This window comes from Balaenoptera acutorostrata, chromosome 10 (genome assembly GCF_949987535.1).
Source record: "Balaenoptera acutorostrata chromosome 10, mBalAcu1.1, whole genome shotgun sequence".
Classification (NCBI taxonomy): domain Eukaryota; kingdom Metazoa; phylum Chordata; class Mammalia; order Artiodactyla; family Balaenopteridae; genus Balaenoptera; species Balaenoptera acutorostrata.
The window spans coordinates 107,094,153-107,111,970 of NC_080073.1; the positions used below are offsets into that span (position 1 = coordinate 107,094,153).

Genomic DNA, 17,818 nt, shown 5'->3' on the forward strand with positions numbered 1-17,818 from the left:
CAGGTCCTGCACACTGACGCTTGCTGTTGCTGATGTTGCTGTGGGCAACATATTCACTACCCCAAGCGGGGTACAGCTTAGTTCACAATGTAGGCGAAAGCTACTGAAAACAGAGGGTGAGAAAACTGCCTTCAGGGAGTTTAAAATCTTTTATCAGCTTGGTGGGAAACCAAGGAGTTTCATAAATATCGTGTCACATTAGAATAAAAAAGAATGAGATCTGAGGCCAGGCAGATTACATGTATGCAAGGCATTCCTAAAACTCCTGGGAAGCGGGAAGCCTTCATAAAGAAGTGTCCAGAGGACTGAAATGGTACGTGACAGCCGAGAGGCCGGCAACGTGTCTCCCTGCCTAAGTGGAACCGAAACTGGCGACGTGTGCCTTTACAGCAGAGCACAAAGAGCCCCCGTCTGTTAGGGCAAGTGTCACATAGTGGAATACACTGGGAACGTGGTACCATTTTCTTCGGCTACTGATAAATGCAAAGCATACAGGACCTTAAAGTGGAAGGTCGGAAAAGACAAAACACACACACTCAAAAACCTAAGACAAACAAAAAAGCTCCCAACCACCTACTGCTGCCTAGCACTTTAAAACAAATGCTACCTTTCATTCAGTGATAAGTCCTTCATTTAGAACATAAAGAGGTCTAAATGCCTAGTCACAGAACCTCAGCAGCAGCAGGGCCTAGCAGGGCAGGGGGGCCCCTGCCGTCGCTAGGACGAGCCTCACTCCAACCCCGTTCCCTCTCTCCAGGTGCCACACCTCTCATGTCTCTCTGGCAGCCAGCGACTGTCCTCCATCTCTGTCCTCTTCCAGACCACCTACAGACAGCCGGGAGAGACCCCGGAATAAACACAGCTGCGTCTTTGTGCTGGTGGCAGCAACGCGGTAACGCTGTTGAAACACGGTATCCTTGTGCAGACCCAGCTTTATTTACAGGGTGCTTAACAAAATATGCAAATAGAAGGTAAGCAGAAAAACACAAGGACTCTGCTTTGCTGTAGAATTGGAGACATTTATTCTGAGGCCTTTGCAGATACAGCGCTTTGAAGCTGACAAGAAACATAGATGCTGAAGTCCACACAAGGCATCTGCTAGGAGTACAGGGTAGCCAGATTCCTTAACCAACAGGCCCAATCTGAGAACTGCTAAAACAGCCTCATAACTGTTACAACCTTAGAGGATTTCATATTGTCCTTGTGAGCTTAAACCATAAAAGACTCCAGCAAAGAATGACAAAGCTGGGTGGTATTCGATGAAACCTCTCAGCAATTCATACATTGTCAAGATTTACATGGTAAATTGGGCTCGTTTTTGCCTCTAAGTGACCGTAAGACACATTCTGAAATAGACTGCTGGAAACAGCCATCTCCCCCAACTCTTCCACTATCATAATGTATTGTTATGATTGTTACTTTTCGTTTTCCACTCAACACTTACGTAGGTTGTGGTTAGTGCTATTACTGAGTGGCTGGCCTGATGTATTGAATACCTGCTGTATAAGGCCCTGTGATATCTACAACGCAGACGGGGATTTGCCATCAAGGGGCTTTGTTAAGCTGTGCGTTAACACATCAAACAATTGTCATTCTTTGGTAAAAAGGATCACTGGATATGGCAAAATATAGTTGTTTTGAGGATTAGAATCTGTACTAACTATGGTCCATTACAAACTGACATGCCCTGTAGCACGAAACACTTCAGGTGTTCACTTGATGTAAAAAAAATCTACAGGATGGGGAGCTGTGCCATCGTAGTGTTCGCTAAGACTGAAGCCACAGGAAGTCCATGCTTCAAAGTTCTTTCTTCCTCTCTAGGACAAACGAAATCTGATGCAGAATTGAAAACACAAGCTCTACAGTGATATTTAATTGCCTCAGCAGCTCCTACAGCAATTTTGGGTTTAATGATTTAATTTCCGGCCAGCTTCTGCATGTATTGCACTAACATTTGCCAGCTGGCTTCAGAATGTGGACCAGAAGTTTAAGAAAAAAGAAACACTACCAGTAATTTTTATATTGGCAAAAGACTCTCTTTCTTCTTCTAGTGTTTCTGTCTCAGGGATACAGTATTATTTGTCATGTTTTTGATCCAGGAAAGACCTGTGAGTCCTCAAGAGTCATTCATACCAGCTTAATGGCAGGATCGCCTGACTTGGGAAATGATGCATCACCGAGAGCAAAGGAGAGACGAGAAACAGGTTCAGTTTCACTGTGAGGCGGGGTACCACTGCCGACCTGTGCTTCAGGCCGTTGACTCGTGCTTCCTGTGTTTAAAGTGAATGATCCCGGGAAAGCTGAGTTACTGCACACGGGAGCACTCCTTCCGAGGTAAAGGGAAGAAAAACAAAGTCACGCCAAGTCCCACAACTAAGAGTGTTTGTCCAAAATATCACCTTCTTTTTCTCAGGATGTATTTCTCTAATATAGGTGTGCAATTCAACACGTAAAGGTATTCAAATTGTAATAAGTATAGGCTGCTTATTTTTCTGTGATAATGACTGTCTTGGCTGGACTCCCCCAGAAGCCGACCCTGTGATATGGTTTCCAGGCTAGAATTTAACTTGGGAGGTGACACCAGGAAACACCAGGAGGGGATGGGGAAGCCAGGTGGGAAAGGGGAGGAAGCAAGAAGAGGTGTGGGTGAAGGTGGTCCTGAGCGCACTGGGACCCAGCCTCGAGGGCAGCTCTGGACACGCTGGATACCATGCCTCCCAGCCGCCCCGGGAGCCAGGCAACCAGAGTTCCACGCCAACTCCTTGCCTGTCTTTGGCTGAAGCCTGCTTCCGGGCCAGGAAACTCTCCCGTGCTTCCGGCCTACCATGTGTCCAGGAAGAAAGCCCCAAGGCACAGCGGCAGGTGTCAGAAAGCAGAGGGGCAGCAGACGGGGTATGGGTGGGCTCTGGTGGGCACTGCTACACCCTGCTGTATTCACTTGGTCTTGTCACTGGTGCCTCACGCTGAGTTACACCCACACCAGGAGCACTGACGGGTTGAGCTGTGGGCTCCTGCTGCAGTTAGTCTTGGGCCATAGAGGTTCTCAGTATCTTCCTCCTTTAGCACTCGTCCTGGATGTCCCTCACTCTCCACCAGCACTTCTGCTGGCCTAGGGTGCCTGCTTGATGGTGTTGCTCGCTTCGTCCCTGTGGGGTCTGAGCCCCTGGCTGCCATGCCCCTGTCAGGCCAGGGGTGCTGCGTTATCCATGTGCTGCTATCACCAGGCACGGAAAAGATGCCCAGTGAGTGCCCTGAGTCCGGAAGTAATCCTCCCTGCCCCTATTTCCTACTGATCATAAGGGTCATTTTTTTTTTTGTCGCCTGTATGAGGAGCCCAGGAGAGGAGAAGTCTTTAGATTGAGTGGAACCTTGTGTCCCCTGGCAGAGCATCCTTCCCTGCCGCAGGAGCCAGGGCTCTACTGGGGACGCAGCACCGTACGCTGGTATTAGGTTCACAATACACCTTGCATCCCATAGCACAGCATCCCACCCCCGCAAAACGTTATCCCCGGCCAGAGCCACAGCTGTGCCCTTGAGGCCGTTCTAATGTTCCACCAGGGTGGCACCTTCTGGGTGTGTGAAGTAGGGCAGACCCAGTGCATCTTGCGGTACTGGCCTCTCTGTCATACCTCTTTCACTCTTAAACGGGTCCCTGTCCCAGGTGATATCACGGGAAGCCCCCTGATGATAAATCAGACACAGTGAACAACTGCACAGTGATGACTGCCAGAGCCCTGCAGGCAGGGGAGACTAACCCGAACCCGGATCTGAGGAAATCCGCTTGCCACCCAGTGGCTGCCTGGCCTCCGGGAGGGAAGGCCCCGTCCCCCGGCTGCACCTCGGCCTCCGCGTCCGGAGGGGCGGACGCAGCACGCAGCTCCATCGCCGCCACCACGGCTACACACTCCCAGGCCCCGGAGCAAACAAGCCAGCCCGTCGGCTGGAGTAACCCGCACAGGCGAGCGGAAAGGAGGGCCGGGGAAGCAGAGGCGCATCCAGACCTCAGCCCTGGAACACACAACGCGCGGCTGCTTCCGCACTAAACCGAGCGGCCGGAAGAGCGCGTTCCCTTCCGGTCCCGCCGCGCTCGCGGCGGCGCGTCACTTCCGGCCTGCCCGCGGCGGCCGCTCCCTGTCAGGCAGCCGGTTCCCCCTGGGCGGGCCCGGACGGGCTGCCTTTCAATGTCGGAGGCCGGCGCCCGGCAGCGCCCGCTCGCCGAACCCGAGCACTGTCCACGCTCAGGGCTCCCGGCCGCGAGCACCATGGCGTCCCGGCCTGCGCGTCGCCTGCCGCCCAGACGCGGAGGCTCAGCCTGAGGCTCCTGAGGAACCGGGGTCGCGGCCGGGTCCTCCGCTCCCATCCGTCTCCCAACTCCCGCCCCCACCCCGCCCCTGGGGCTCGGCCGTCGGGCGCTCGACGCTCGACTGCGCGGCGGATCGACGCCCTCGGCGCTCCGGCAGCGGAAGTGAGGGCGTTGGCGGCGGGGCGGCCGCGGCCAGGGAGCCCTTGGTCGAGCGCGGGGCCCTGTCCGTGCGGGCCTGCAGGTAGGTGTGGGGGGGGTGAGGCCTTGGCTGAGGCCGGCCGGGGCCGCGGGCTGAAGGGCCGGCGACCGCCGTCAGCCCCGCGCCGCCCTGCAGCCGCGACCGTGCGGAGGGGCCCCTGCGCGGGTCCCGGAGCCCCGCCCCCGCCCCGCCGTCTGGGCCCCTGCGGGGGACTCGAAGCCCCGCCCCGGCTCCCGGCGTGCGCCTTCGGAGCGCCGAGCCTCGGGGGCGGGTGGCCGTTGGCCTCAGCTGCTCCCTGGCGCGCCTGCTTACCTGTCCCTGCGTAGGGCTGGGGGGTTCACTGGCGGGGAGCGAAGTCCAGAGGCCGGTGTCGCTTGTTTTCCTCGGTCGCGTCACTGGAGAGCTGCGCCGAGCGTTTACTGGGCGCCCGTCGCCGTGTCTCCGGGTCGACTGCGTTATCCCCCCTTGACGGACGGGGAGACGGAGCTCAGCGCGGCGGCGCGCCTAGCCGTCGGTCTGAGCGCGGGCTGCCGTGGCGGCCGCGCCCGGACGCCGGGGCGTGCTCTGGCGGGCGGGAAACGGCGCGCAGGCGCTTCTCTCGGAGGGGAAATAGGCGACCGCTCCTACTAGCGAGTCTGGGAAACTTGTGCTTTCCTTTTTTTTCTTTTTTTTTAAAATAAATCTGAGTAAACTTGCAAGGAGAGCTTTAACAGTGTTTTAGAACGCTTAAGTAAGTCACCTGGATGCGCTGTATCGAAAAGCGCGTTCTCGCTGAGGTGTGCGCGCCGCCCCTCGAATGCCTGACGATGCTCTGCTCACATCCTGGGCAGGCGGGGTGTGACCACAGGAACTGACAGCCGGAAGCCTCCCAGGGAGCCCCTGTGTCCCGTGTGGTGGATCCACAGCGGGGGATGGAAAGAGGGCGATGCGCGCTTGGTACTTCGACGCTCTCTTCTGTCTGGTGCAGTAGAAGTCTGGTAGTTTTACACAGAGGGCCCCCCAGCGCAACTTGGAACAGCTCTTGGAAGTTTCAGAAAATGATTTTTCCTTCTTGTCAGGCATTTAATTTCCCGAGCTGAATATCGTGTTGAAAGTTACCTCTCTAAGAGACGGTTTATCAGCATGCTAAGTCGAATTTTCATTCATCCCACAAATACTGGAGAGCCCGTGCTGTATGACTCTAATGGGAAGGGGGACTGGTACTTAAAATTTCTGCACAGGCAGCCTTTTAATAAAGGACTTCGGACAGCTTCCAGTGCTGGGCCCGGCAGCCTGAGGCCATGTAGGAAATGCTGGTTGTGCAGTTAGCCTCTCCATGACTGTTCACCCGTTCTCCAGCTTACTCCTGTCATCTCGCCAGCGTTCCTCGTTCAGCGCCCGCCACAGAGTAGAGCTCACATGTTTTCCGAGTGCGTGGGTTTCAGGCCCGTGTTGGGTAAAGAGGATTGTAAATCGACTGGGGTGGGAAGTAACGTCTATCGCTCTGCTGAGCAGTATGCTAGGGCCTTGATTGCTCTCAGACCCTGGGGAAGGTGTTCCTGGATCCCCGGGAGTGCCTGGTGAGACCGCATGGTGGAAGTGTTAGCTTCGCTCACATGATTCTGTGCATGTTTATGTCGACTGGAAAGAATTGTTGATACAAACACAAGCTTACCGTAATTGTAGAGAAATGATGCATCTCTGTGGACACACCTGTAGGCATCCTTAGACCTCAGTTTGAAAATTAGGGAGTCGAAGCACCATTTACCGATCCGTGTGCTACCACCACCTGCTTTGTAGCATGGGCTGAGCTACGTAGCAGCCTTTTTGGGCTTCAGTTTCCTTGTACCTGAGAATACATAAAACTGGATGATCTCAGAGTTCTTCCTGCTTTGAAATTTTCCAATTCAGTGAATCCTATAACCACTTAGCGCTTGTCCTGTCCTGTGGTATCTTAGGGGTTGTAGCTATTGTTGGCATTTACACGTCTGTCAGAAGACTAAGCTCTTGCCAGACAGGGATTAGCCTTAGTCATTTTTGTATCCCAATTTTAGCATATGCCTAACACATGTTAGAAATAAAATTAGTCTGTATTCAGAAAGGGGATATTTTTGCCCTCTCCATTAAATAGCCAAGACCTAAGCTTCAGTATTCAGTGTAAGTACAGCAGGAATTCAGAGGGGGGAAGGATCTTTTGGGGTTGGAGCAGTTGGGAAGGCTTCATGGAGGTCAGACCTTGATGGGGGAGGATGCGGCCCTTCCGAGAGGAGGCACGTGAGCCTCTGGGTGGCTTATGAGAAACAGAGGACCACAGGCTGGGAAGTGAGAACGTTTTGGATTATGTAGTTCCTTGAGCGTCAGGCAGAGGAGTTTGGAACTGACTTATGAGGCTTTTTTTTCCTGGAAAATTGTATTAGCTTTGCTCAAAAGCTTCATTAACATCCTTTAATACTGTTGGTAGCAGTTAAGACTGGGGTGGACTATACAGTTTGCTTAATTTTCCGTTTTGGTTGGAGTAATTCCTTCTACTTACTATTTCCCACTTACAGTTAGTCTTGGTGCCAGTATGGAAAGACCAGTGGACACTGGGACTTAGGAAACCTGGATCTTAGTTAGAACGTAAGCTGCACAAGGCGGATTCTCGGCACGACCTGGGGTGCTGTCTGGCACGAGTTCGCTTTCAGAAGTCCTTGTGCAGCGCTGACTGAGCTCTGCCTCTGCTACTTGCTAGCTGTGCCACTTTTGGCAGGGTTGGCCTTTAGTTTCATCTGTAAGCTTTGGTGCATTTTTTTATGGCCATATCTGCTTGTAAAGTGAGGGGTGTATGATTTTAACTTCTGTTGTATTATAATTTTACTGAAAGGCAAAACAAGATAAAAAGCAAGGAATATTTGGCTTTAGTTTAATTTTAATGAAAGCCCCATGTGATTGACATATTTGGGTAAGTCAGGGTGTCAGGAATCAGAATTCGTGCCAGGTGGTTCAAATAAGGAGATTTAAATAAAGGAACTACTTGCAGAGGTGTGGGCAGAGTGAGGGAACAGACGGGATAGTGAGGCCCAAAGGGCAACTAAACAGCTGGGGGGGACAAAGGAGAAAGCAGAGCTGCCCCAGCTGGAGCCTCCGCGGAGGGTTGGCTGCTGCCAGAGGTGTGGTGCTGGGGGATGGGGGAGCAGGACTGAGGTGCCCCAACCTGAGACTGGTTCACGTCTGAAATCCGGAGCTCAGACCACCCACTTTTTGCTGGCAGTCTCTTGTCTTTCCAACCCTCACTCAGTTACCTCCCTCTGCTCCTTTACCCGATTTTCCATCACCCTCCGACCAGGATGCTCAGTTGTGTCCTCCCTCATCTTTCTATGGCATCTGGGCGACAGTCTCAGTCCTGGACCATCTCAACTCTTTGCCTTTTTTAAATGCTTGAACTGAGGTTCTGAGACCAGAAGGGGAAAATCACAGCATCTAGATTTGTACCCCTATAAATCTGTGCTCACAACTCGCAAGTGGCCATCAAAGAGTTTTTTAGAGTTTTCTTTGTTAGCCACTTGCTGCTTCTCTGCGGAATCTATTTTAAGCATTTTCTACTCTTTTCAAACCTCTCATCCTTTCACATAATCAGTCTATACTAAGCAGATAATTTTGCCACCTGAGAACTATAAGAGCTCTCAGAGGAGAATCCTGGGCTCTTTCTTCCAGAACCTTTCCTGCTCCCGGTTACATTGAAAGTGGTTGCCTTTACCCCAGGACGGGTCCCTGTACCCCTCCCCTCCTGCCTTTGGGTGCACTTCGCTCAGTGTTCATCTCCTGCTAAAGGCTCCTTCCAGCCAGCCTCTAGACGTGCTTAGACAGACAGTAGCAAAGCGAAATAGAAAACCAGCAGTAGAAAGGTAGCATCCTCCTTTGATTTCACATTCATCTGTTACAGTTTCCCTCTCTCCTTCCCTTCCCAGCCAGGTTTCTTAAATAGTCGCTTGTATGCCGCATCGGTCACCCCACTGCTGTCTGGTTAGGTGCCCACCACTCTGCTGAAGGCCAGGGTCACCTGGGACCCCCTGGTCACTAGGTCTTGTTCCTGTCATTTCCCCAGTGTAGTGCCAGAGACCCAGCAAATGCTTAATAGATACTTGTTTTGACTGAACAACCTGAGGGTACTCCCTCATTTCGGATCCCGGTTTACCTGCATCTTTTTGTTTTTCTCTTTCTTTTTTATTGAAGAGTTTTTTGATGTGGACCATTTTTAATGTCTTTATTGAGTTTGTTACAGTGTTGCTCCTGTTTTTACATTTTGTTTTGGCTCGAGGCTTGTGGGATCTTAGCTCCCCCATCAGGGATAGAACCCGCACCCCCTGCATTGGAAGGCGAAGTCTTAACCACTGGATCGCCAGGGAAGTCCCCTCTTTGTTTTTCTTAGGGATGGGAATCTGACACTGTCATCTTTTGAGGTGCTGGGTAACTAGTTTCTGTATGTATCTCAAATCTTCTGGGTCCACTAAACAAAAATAGAAATCTGTTTTATTTGATAAGGACCTTTTCAGTATTGTCCAGGTGACCTGTCTTTCCAGGGGGACCTGGATATTTTTTTCCCTAAAAAATTACGTTTCCTAAAATATCAAGAAGTTATGTTTTGTCCACCCCATGTGGATCTAGTAAAGAGGAAGTGGTAAGGGACATGGGGACACCTGGCAATAGACTTGACGAACGAATAATGCCGTGCTTTGACATGAAGCACTCTCCTTCTTCCTTCCACTAAGTAGTGTATCTTCTTTGAGGTTTTTGTTCTTATGTTTCTTTTTTTGAAGGGTGGTGGTAGAGGGGATGGATTTGCACTGTTCTGTTTCATTTTTGATATGTCATCAGTGTCCAGTGGCATGAGTTAGAGGACCAGTCACCTTTGGACCCACAGCTTTTAGCTTTGAAATATAGTGAAGGTAATTGTCCCCTAGCAGGAGACTTAGCCTGCTGGGGCAGAGATTTTATAGTTTCTGGGAAATAAAGGAGAGTTTTAATAAACTCTTCTAATTAAGATGGAATCCAGTGCTTGTTTTAAGGGAATAGCTGGGTAATCCGGTATTTATGTGACAGATGAGGTGTGTGGGAGCTCTGGAGAGTGGAACTGTCAGGCTTTCCCTGTGGGCTGTCTGGCTTCCAGCATTCCCTGCTAGTCGCCTTGTGTACCTTCTCTCCCTTTAATCCCGTACCTCCAAACATTGGAGCAGGAGTGAAGGGTTTTTTCCCATTTAAAAAAAAAAAAAAATTAAGTCCCGTTTATCAGTTATATTTTTTAAATCATTGGATTTTTTTCCCCAAATGAGTTGAAACTTATATATTCATTAAAAACCCCAGTATACCTCAGTTATACTTTCTTTATGGGAGTAATAAAGGAAAGAGGTATAAGGAGAGAGCTGGGAAAGCATCTCTTGTCTGTCCAGCTCTTCTGCTGACATCCCTTCTGAGACCTCAGGAGCCTTCTTAGTACACTTGGTACCCCACGGATTCTTTCAGATTTGTGCATGACTCTGTTTTCATTAACCATGATTTTGAGATGGAGCAGGAGGAGGGAGATGATTGACTTAGGACACTGGACAGGAGTCCACGACCTTGTGTCTAAGACTTGTCCCACCCTGTGCACGAGATGGTAAAGGGTGTGGCAGTGTGATAGAACTTGACCTTGCTCAGAAAAGTAGAGTTTACAGAGGACCGAAGGAGGTAAACCACCGTTCTCTGAGACTCTTCCCCAGGTCTCTGGGGTGCCCCTCTGGGGCCAGCTGCCCCTGCTGTGCCGTGCCCGGGGGGCCGGTCTGCCCTAGGGCAGGTTGAAGTGGCTCTGGGAAGAGGTGGTGAATGCTGCAGTTTGGGTCTGTTGGTGGGTGGCCCAGGAGTCTCCTTGAGGATGATTTTATTTTTCAGACTCGTTAGGCAGCTCTGCAACCAGATTTTTCCGGGGGTCCTTTGGATCCAGGGCGGCTCTGGGCAGGATAGGTCTACCTAGTGCTTCTCAAACACTCCTGTGCACAGAATGGCGTAGATGTGTATTAGTGGGTTGGGCTGGGCTGCTGAGAGTCTGCCTTCCTGATCTGCTCCCTGGTGATGCTCATTTGAGTAGCATGGGGGTGGAGGCGTTGGGGGGGGCGGTTGGGAGTTTATTATTACTATTATTTGGTGGTTTGGGGGGGAAACTCACTTTTCTATGGCCTGACCTCAGAAAATAGTGCTTCAGCATCAGGAGGCTTTCCTTGGCCTATTTGCTGAAGGTTCTCCAAGTCTTCAGTGAGTCAGAACTTCTGTTTTTCCAACTCCTGGCCTAATCCCTTTAGCTGAGCTGGGCCTCTGGGTACCTGACAGTGAAAGAACACCTGATCACTCGTTTTGTTCAGAGTTCTTGTCTGCTATTCAAATCAAAATTCTTCCTTACTAAATAGTAAAAAATTTTGGTTTAATCCTCTTAAAGCTACTTTTGTGGTTACGTTTTCTGTTTTTTCCCCCCTAATGCTGCTACTTGTTATTTTTTTTCTATGTACATTTAGCCTGAAGTTATGTAAAAAATAATTTACTGTGTTTTTTTGTATCAATAAGTCTTTTGGAAAATTAAAGATTGTGCCACAGTGAAATATGGGAAAATTACAAAATTAAAATTTTCTGACCTCTGTTGCAGAAACACTTCATATTCATGCTGTGCGCTTCATTAAAGGAAAAGAGGCAGGCGGGTTAAAACCAACATAATATAAATCTAAAAGAAAATGCATTTATTTAAGTATATATTATAGATTATAAGAAAATACGTTTGTCTTTATTGTAATGAAATGCTTTTATAATGGTAATTTTCTCTTTTGACCTGTGATGGATAGGAGGTTAATTGATGTTAAATGGATGCTTTGTTAATCCTTCATCAGCTACTAAATTGGTTGGGGGAGTACAGGTCAAGGCCACACAAGGCCGGGACTGGCTTGTTTTCTCAGGGAAAGCACACTTCGCTGTCTTGCCTCTCTCCCTTTCTGGCTCTCCATCCCCTCCTCCCCCTCCCCCCTCCGCCCCCCCCCCCCCACTCTCTCTCCTCTCCCCTCCCCTCCCCTCCCGGCCCCGAGTGACAGCTGTTGGACGTTGCGTGCGAGTTGAGCCGGCGCTGTGTGGTCCGAGTGTGTGGTCTCCCTCAGCCGAGAGGCTGCTAACAGGGAGGATGGGAGAGAGCACGACTGTTTACTTTACTTTCTTTCGGATGCCGGGATTGTGCCCAGAGTCTCTCCTAAGCACGAGCAGCTTCGATCCCTCCCAGCTGGGCTGCAGCCTCCGCCTGTGCTGTCTCCCTGTTTGATCCCCGAGGCTCATGGCACTGCTGAGTGCTGGGGTGATTTTGCTTTCGCTGTGCCAAGATATGTGGCCTTGGAGAAGTTTCTTTTGAGATAGAGCTAGGGAAGTAAAGCAGAAATTTCAAGATAAGTGACAAAGTTGATGCATTTTTAGAAATTGGGAAAGCTATTATACAAAATTTGGGTCAAATTAATCCAGCTCTGCTTATGTAAAGGAATCTGGGAGTTAAGTGACATCCTGTCATGTATAACAGTTTTAATAAAAGTAACCAATTTAAGCTGACAGTTGATTCCTTGACCTTTTGTGAAAATCTACATTGATTTTGGCATGCCTGTTTACTGTAGTTATTATATTGTCAGCAGTCATATTGGCTTATTTCATGGTAAAGATTTGACAAGTCGAGACTATTAAAAAAGAGACAACAGGCCCCAAAAGGAAGCACTTGTGCTAAAACCCGTGTCACCAAACTGAGACTTTAATACCTAATTTAATTGCAGTTTCAGGCTTTCCCAGGAAGATAGTCTTAACCAGTCAGTCTGAAATTACCTGGTCAGGCCAGTGAGGTAATCTCTGCTGTTCCCCGGAGGAAGGTGACCTTGCCTGAAACAGCTCTGTGCTGGTAACTTCTTTATCCAGCCCCTTCTGCCTGCAGAAGTCTTCCACTGGGTACAGCGCGGAGGAGGGCCGCCTTTCTATTTGCTAGATGGGGTGTTGCCTAATTCATGAATTGCTGAATAAAGCCAATTGGATCTTTAAATTTACTCAGTTTTTTTTTTAAATGAGACAAATGAAACTTTGTTTTCATGCAACAATATAAATTTAGGGTAATATCTTTTTTTTTCCTAATTCTTTCATTATAAATAGCTTAGTTTCTTGATTTCATTCCTCTCTCATTCCTGAACATTCTCATAGAGATGGTTAAGTATCTTGTGACTTAAAGTGAGCACATGTGGACTGTTGATGTCATTGGGATTTTCCATTGTTTACTTCTTCGTCTCCCTGTCTTCCCAGCAGTCTTGCTGGAATGGAGTTGGTGTTGCTGATGCCTGTTCAGGACTGGAAAGGCTAGGCCACTGACGCTTTCCAGAGGGGCTAATATAGGTGGCTTATTGTTGTTCGACTGCTTTTCCTGCTGATTTTAACCCTGGGTTTCAGTAAATGAGCTGAGAGGGTAAAGCCTTCCTCCTCTCCCTTGCTCCCTTTCAGTCCTGGCCTTGGCCTGCCTTAGTCTCATTTGATCTTGTATCAGAAGATTTTAGAACTTAGTAGTGTCAAATGCTTTAAAAAAAAAAAAATACTGCCATCCTGTATTTCCTCTTGTGTCCATTTTTGGGGGGTTCTGTGTTTGTGGTGATAATGATAATCTAATGCTCCTAGGAATTCTGAAGCAAAATTAGTATAGTCACAAGGTCGTGTACACATCACCACAATCTAATTCTCTAACATTTTCATCACTCCACTATCAATCCTTTCCCATTCCCCTCCTCTAGCCACCACTAATCTACTTACTGTCTCTACGGGTTTACTTGTTCTGAATTTTCATGTAGATGGAATCATAAAATATGTAACCTTGTGTGTTGATTATGGCAAAATGTGTGTAGTGTTAGTAATTTCATTATGTCTTTTACGTAGCACATGAAAATTATGTAGAGAGAGAAAACACTGATAAATAGATGCTACAGTCAAGTAATCATTAAAAATAAAATTGAACTTATGTTTCGGAAACAAATATTTAACAGGAGCTGTGAAATGCTCTAGGCTTATCTTTGATAGAAGTGCCACTTGTGTACCGCCTGCCACCCAGCCCTCTGCCACAGCAGTCCTGCAGGGTCCTGAGTTGCACAGTGTCATCAGTGTCATTGCTAACCGGTTGTTTGAACTCTCAGTGGATAAATCCTAATTGGACTGAGTCCCTCCATTTCTTGCTTTGCGTTTACTGGGCTGAGTCCCCCAGGAATGAGCCCTGAGCAGGGAAGCAGGAAAAGGGGCCACTGGAGTGGAAACTGCCCTCAAGAGCAGTGAGTCCTTTGCAGGGCAGAGAAGAGCGTCTGTAGAGCCACAATATCTTGGCAGCATTTTTAAAAATAGCATCTTCAAATGCTTCTCTGTTGGAGACAAATTCATCTTTAAGCCTAAGGGAAAAATCACTGTCTTTGTTTGGACTTTACATTATTTAGACCTGAAGAGTTGGAGTCTTTTGTGGTTTCTTTTTTGGAATATTTTTTTATATTCTCAGTACTGCTCCTTTTTTATGTGTGGAGTTTTTAAACTGAAAAATCAAACTTAAATCAGTTTTGGTTTGGTTTTTGTAGAAATAAAAGATGGTTGAAAAATAAATATTTTTCTAATCAGAGATTTATGAGGGGTAAAACTCATTTTGGTTTAAACATTTTAAGTATTTTTTGGGAAAAGGGGACTCAGTATTAAAGATCTGACTGTACACATTAGATTTCTGATTTTCAGGTAATTCTTTATGGAAGCGGTAATAGAATAGGAAACTTTTCACCTCTTGGGCGTTACAATTGGAGGCCACCCCTCCCAGAGGCAGCCCAAGAAGAGGAGTTGTTCTGCGCGGGTCCTGGTGGTTAATCTGGATTCGCCTCTGATTCCTTCCTGTGGCGCGAACCCTAACCTGCCTGTAAAGTGAGCGCCTCTGGGATGGGTGGCCAGAGGCGCTATCATAGGGTGATCGAGTAAACTTTTAGGGTACAGTTGGAGGACTCAGTTTCTGTAGCAGTTTTTGGTGATTGCTGTTGTGGCACAGATTTATTGGTTTAAAAAACCAATGGGATACGGTACAGAATCAAGGAATGGCGTCTGTCCTGCAGTGGGACAAATCAGGTCGACATCCCTCTCAAAGGCCACCTCTCGGTGGTGTCTCATAGCTGGAATCCCACATGGCCTCAGGTTTGCTGCTGTCCTTGAAGAGCCAGAAGAAGAGAGCGCCAGTGAGCCCATGTGTTCCCTGGTCTCTTTTCCCAGCCACCATCTGCCAAGTGTCCACTTGTTCTGGCCCTGGGCTGGGTGCTGGGAGTACAGAAAAGAATACGATGCAGTCCTAACCAAACCCATTGAGGACTGTTCTTTATCAGGGACCTTGGTACAATAATTCTTTTTTTCTCCTTTTTTTTTTTTTTTTTAAATGTAGGGGATGCTATTGTTATCCCTCTCCTATGCAGATGGATTTGCAGGAGTAGTGAGCAGGTCCTGAACTACCAAGAGGAAACATCCTGTGGTCACTGTTCCTAAGGAAGTGGTAGACTGCCTGGGTCCCCGTCCACGAGGGCTGCTCTGTACTGTGCTCCGGAATTGGCCTTTCTGCATAGCCCAAGGCTAACTGCACTTCAGAAGTTTACATATGTGCTCACTGCCACAGGGAAAGCCGTATAAAAATGTATTAAAAGCATGATTTCTCTGACCCTCTCCCCTCTCCCAAGAATGTTAACCTCTGGAATCTGTCCTCAGCCTTTGTCCATATTCATCAAATAGATGTACAAAGGTAGCGTTGGTTTTGATTTTTTTCCCTCCCTCCTTCCCTTTCTTAGGAGCATTGGTTGGATCCCCATTCCACCACATCAACTGTAACAAATAATTTTTGTTTTAATATTTATTTATTTTTATATGGTTGCACCAGGTCTTAGCTGTGGCAGGCGGGCTCCTTAGTTGCAGCACATGGGCTCTTTAGTTGCGGCAGGTGGGGTCCTTAATTGCAGCTCGTGGGCTCCTTAGTTGTGGCACGCGGGCTTCTTAGCTGTGGCATGCGCACTCTTAGTTGTGGCGTGCATGTGGGATCTAGTTCCCTGACCAGGGATCGAACCCAGGCCCCCTGCATTGGGAGCGCAGAGTCTCATCCACTGTGCCACCAGGGAAGTCCCTGTCACAAATAATTTTTGAGACAGTATAGAACAGTTGGACTTGGGCTGAGTACAGAGTCCTTTATAGAGACACAAACTGAAATATTTATAGATGAAATGGTATGATATTTGGGATTTGCTTTAAAATACTCCCTCCAAAACAACATAAAAGTGTGTTGAGGAGGAGATGTAGTTGAAAAAGAGACAAAATGGGAACATGGAGGTTCATTATGCTGGTCTCTCTTATGTGTGTTTAAAATTTCCATAATAAAAAGTAAAAAAAAAAAAAAGAAAAGAAAAACCACATGGAGAATCAGAATAACATGGCTCTGAGGACTGGTTTTGAATCCCAACTCTGCCACTCACTAGCTGTGACTTTGGACAAGCTGTTTAATCTCTGATAATCTTACCATTATTAATAAAACTACTTAGCGTTTTAGAAAACTAAACTTTTTCTATACATTCTAAAATCATATATAAAAATTATATAGTAACACAGTTGTAAATATATAGATTATATAATTATTAATTTTTTAAAGAAAGAAATTATATTTTTTTATTGGCAAAAGTTGAAAATGCTCATATAAATTACTAGCCCAGAGCTTGAATTTCCATTGGATCCATCGCAGGAAACAAGCACAGCTGGCTGAGGTGGTCGACCTGTTTCCCTGCATCTGGACCTGCAGCCTGTCCTTGGCTCTGAGGGCAGGAGGGACAGTGGTGCTGGCCTGGCGTTGTTGCTGGAGGATAGCAGCCCCCCAGTGTGGCCCAGATTGTAGGCCTCCAAGGTCAGAACCAGGCTTACCTGTTTATTAGAAGCTTTCTGTGCTAGGCTTGTGTCAGTTGGGTAGGTTTTTCTCTCTCTTCACAATAGGGTCTTGTCCAGGAAAGGTCACTTGATATGCAGGCTGTAGCTCTTCTAAACATCTGGTCAGGAGACTGTCCCATGGAAGCTTTATATATTGTGTTACGTATGTATTTGTGTGTGTGTGGGTGTATGTGTGTGTGTATATGTAGGTATTTATACATAAATTATATAAATATGCATAATATGTATACATATACAAATGTATATATAAAAAATGATTTTAAATTTATGGAGAAAGTTCCTGGCAGTAAGTGTTCTAAAATGGCACATAGTTAGCTAAATATATATATGTGTGTATATATGCCCCCACATGTCATTTGTTTTTAACCAATTTGTTTACGTGTTCTCTTGGTCTTGCATACTTTTCAGAACATTTTTTTAGAGGATTATCCTGCCAGTTAAGCCGTGGCATCACTGTGAGACCAATCATTTAGAGCTTGAAGAAAAAGGAGTTGAATGGTTTTAAGTGTAGACATTATGAGCTTCTTAAAGGCAAAAATTACTACAGCTTTTCACACTAGAAATAAAAAAGCCACTGAAGCATCCTATAGTTTTTAATTTCTAATAAACTAACTATTAATTGCTGTCACTTATATAAACAAAAAGCCCTTTGGGGTCCCCCCTCTCTTTTTTTAAAAAAAGAGTAAAGGGTTCTTGTGACCAAAAAGTGAGAAAATCACTGCGGATTATCTCCAGCCACTATTGGCTCATTTCTTGCTTAAGGAACAACCGTTAGGAAGCTCCAAGCTCCTGTGTGAGGGTCTTGGATCTTTTACCTAGGGAGCTGATGCTTGGTGGGAGGGACTTGGACCACAGGTGGCTTCTTTCCTTTTTGTGATTTTTGTGATTTTTTTTCACTTTGTTCCCTCCGTAAGATTTTTTTTTTTTTTTTTTGTTACTCAGTGTACAGGTTAAGGGACAGGGTGGAGGACAGGGTGGGGGGATGATCATGGGGTGTCAGGGGGGACTCTGGGGGGCAGGCTGGGTGAGTCTCCATTTGCCCCCTCTCTGTGGAAATGATGTGAAGCAGTAATGACTGAGAATTTTCCAGTGTTAATACTAGACAAACAGCAGATCCAGGAAGCTCGGAGAATATCAAGTAGGATCAGTACTAGAAAATCTGCCTCTAATCATATTATATTCAAACTGCAGAAAATCAAAAAGAGGAAATATTGAAGTAAGCTAGAGGAAAAAAGCCTTACCCATGGGGGGGACCAAGAGTAAGAATTATATTGGATTAGAACAAATGAACTAAGTGTTCAGTCCAGACAGATAGAAAAAGAAAGCAAAATAAAATGCGAGGAAGAGGAATT

General features: G+C 47.4%; 1 protein-coding gene and 1 long non-coding RNA gene across 4 annotated transcripts in view; one reads left to right on the forward strand and one right to left on the reverse strand.

Annotated features, from left to right (window-relative positions):
* LOC114236715 (uncharacterized) overlaps window positions 1-5,128 on the reverse strand; it is a 79,016-nt gene extending 73,888 nt beyond the window's left edge. For both annotated transcript variants that reach the window (XR_009009546.1, XR_009009547.1), the window contains exon 1: window positions 4,815-5,128. This is a non-coding gene — a long non-coding RNA (uncharacterized LOC114236715). The remainder of the gene's footprint in view (window positions 1-4,814) is intronic.
* The window catches only part of EXOC2 (exocyst complex component 2), a 156,423-nt gene continuing 142,701 nt past the window's right edge, over window positions 4,097-17,818 (forward strand). For both annotated transcript variants that reach the window (XR_009009545.1, XM_057555106.1), the window contains exon 1: window positions 4,097-4,544. The gene's annotated coding sequence lies outside the window, so the exon portion shown is untranslated. The remainder of the gene's footprint in view (window positions 4,545-17,818) is intronic.